Here is a 3,115-nt window from a genome sequence, read left to right on the forward strand (position 1 = left end):
ACGTGGGGTCGGGGTGGGGTATACGAGGGGCAGCAGAGGACATGGCACTGAACTGGTTGAAGAAGCCCCCTAAGAGGACTCACCAGTCCCGTAACCAAAGCGTCACAGTGAGAGGAAGGAGGCATGTGGAGGTCGCGAGAACACGCGTGAAGAAGTGGAGCGTCACCACCGAGAGGTGACTGGGGCAGTCACGGTTAAGGTGTTGGGGGCCAACAGGACTGCAGCAGGCTCATGAGGGGCAGCTGTCGTGGGGTGGCTGATGGCAGGTGGGCAGCAGGAGGGGAAGAGTGAGAGGGAGGGAGGCGGTGACAAAGGGGCCCAGGGCGCCGAGCCCGACAGCCCTGGGAGAGCCCTGGGAGGTGCTGTTCTTTCCATGAGCCTGGAAGGGAGCGGCTGCCCTGGGATGGGTGGGAAAAGGTCGCAGTTCCTGGAGGAGACACTGTCAGTCGGCGCTGTTTCCAGCCAAGTGGAGCAGGAAAGGCTGGGGGTGGCTGTGAGCCCAGGGAGCCACCATGGGAAGTGACGAGGGTGGGAGTCATCTGAAGGAGACAGGAGCAGATGACCACAGCATGATCCTTTTTCTCCCACCCACCTCTGGTTATCTCCTTCTCCATCCTTTGTCCAAATCGCTGCTCCTCACCCTCACCTGACGGAAATCCTCCCTAAGGCCTTCCTGGAGAGGGGCCAGACCGCCTGTGGCCTTTAGAAGGCTACTGATTTTTATAATGGGGGCATGACACAGTATTAGGGAATAAAGAATGGGTCAATGCAAAGGCCTTAAAGCAGGACGTCAATACTGCACGGCAGAGAAACTTTATCCTGATAGGACAAGATGGCCCCTCAGAGGCCATCAAATCTGGACAGGATTTTCTTCAATGAGCCTTTCAACCGCCCAGCTTCTGCCCTGGCTGTCTCGTCTCTGCACTCTTCTGTCCTCTCTGAACATAAGGAACGCCTGACGTCTGCCCCTGGTGTAATACCGCTCAGCCCCTCAGCAGGGAGGGTCGAATGTGACCACATGCCTCCATCTTGTCCTGTTCTTCCCCACTAGGCCTATCAGAGCAACAGCTTAGCTCTGAAAATAAAAAGACCCCAAGCCAAGGTTTTCAACAACTATGGCAGGCCAGAAACACCAGAAGCCAGGGCGGGCAGGAGAGGCCAGGCCCCATGCTGCTTTGCAGTGGGCCCTGGGCCTGTGAGCACGGCCACACTGGGTCCAGACACTGGGCAGCAGCCCAGCAGGCATGCAAGCACACGTTGGCCCCTTCAGCTCTCTGGTCCCCACCAATGAATACATTTGGGGCACGTACTTTATTTTGCTCCCCTCTTTCCTGCTATATCCAAGACTTGAGTCAGAAGTGGATCAGTCTCAAGGAGCAGAAAGAAGGGGAGCGGGAGCTGATCTGGGCACTTGCAGGAGATAATGTCTATGCCCAGCGCATATTCTTTCACCCCTTCCCGAAGGCCACCTGTTCTCCAACAGCTTCCTACCTCAGTCTCCATCATCCCTCTGCCCCAGGCTTTCTCTGGCCCGGAACATTAGCCCATACCCGGAACAGGTTGAAAGTCCTGGGAAGTCAGTGCTCCAGGAGCAACCCATGAGGAATGGGAGTTGGTGGACAGACACCCAGTTTCTTCTTGGGGCGAGCGCCTCTCAGAGTCCTCATCAGGACTGAGCCAGTTGCCCACACAGGCAACCTGCTCATTAACACACACCCTTTACTGACTCTCCTCCCCGCTATCCCACTTTCTCTCTTCCTTACCACACTTCCTGGAATCACCTTGTAAATAAATTCTTGTACCCAAATTCTTGATTCAAGGTGTGCTTTGAGGGAAACCCAAATTAAGATAGTATGGGGCTCAAAGAATAAAATATGAGGATTATTCAAACCCCCTGAATGGAGTCTGTTACCATACACCACTGTTGGGCAGGGCAATAGCCAACCATCAGAAGTCTAGAGGTACAAGCAAGAAGGAACCAGACTGCTCGCTCTGCGGACACTGCTCAGCTCTAAGACTGCCAGAAGCAGGTTTGGGCTGTAGAACTCCCAGGTCACAGAGGGGTCCTCTCATCTACTCTGGGCCACTTTTCCTGGCACAGAAGGCAGAGTGATTTTGTGGGAGTCAAGTGAGAGATCCTCTTAGAAGGCATGATTTCTCCTCCTAAATGTCTCATCTTGGGGAGCTCAACATTGCCCACCCCAGCCTCTGCAAAGTCTAAGGAGCAATGTCTAGAAAACCCTGGCAACCTGGAAAAACAATAAGCATGGTTCAAGAGCATTCTGCGTTGCTTGGAAAGAAAGAAAACATCTTGAACTGCTTTCTAAATAGCCCAAAACCTGAAGCCAGCATCTAGCCACGAACTTGGTCCTTCCCTGCACACAGCACAAGGCTCAGCTTCTGAGCACTTGTGTTTCCTCCTCCCTATGCCTCCTTCCTTCTCTCATTCATCTGTCCCAGTAGTTGACCTTTCCTCTCTCAGCCCACCCCAGCTGCTTGGCCACTAAACCACAGGAGATGAGGAAGAATTCCAGGGAGAAGGTGGGTGGCCAGAGTGAGCAGTCCCATCAGTGAGCCCACGGTGGGGAGGTAAGTTACTCCTAACACCCAAGCTCGGAGCCGAAACAGGGAGGGCAGGGCTGGGGTGAGGGTGACTTTCCTTGATTCTGAAACCCTTGTGTATTTTCAGGGAAATTTTATCCATATGTTTCTGATTCATTTACACTTAACTCATCAAAATGTTATTTGGTAAGAGCGATTTGAAGTCCAAGATGCCTTGTAACAGCATATTTAATGAGCGTAAAGAGCTTTTTTACTCTCTCTTATTTTTTCAGAAGGGGATGGGAATTTTTTTTTCCTCTTTTTTCTCCAGAAAAGCAAGCAGTCATATCCTGTACAGTGATTCAGGCCTATGAAACTTTAATCTTTGGAAAGACCATGAGACAGAAAAGCAAAAGTCTGGGTATTGGGCTCAGATCTGCCTTGATCAATGTGATCACTCACCCTTTCCGAGATTATGCAACCTCCCAGACTCATCAAGTGGCAGAGGGAGATGCTGCAAACCAAAGGACCCTCACAACATCGAAGTTCCCGCAGTTCCTAACCTCTGCACTTG

This window comes from Galeopterus variegatus, unplaced genomic scaffold, assembly GCF_000696425.1.
Source record: "Galeopterus variegatus unplaced genomic scaffold, G_variegatus-3.0.2 Scaffold8805, whole genome shotgun sequence".
NCBI classification, from domain to species: domain Eukaryota; kingdom Metazoa; phylum Chordata; class Mammalia; order Dermoptera; family Cynocephalidae; genus Galeopterus; species Galeopterus variegatus.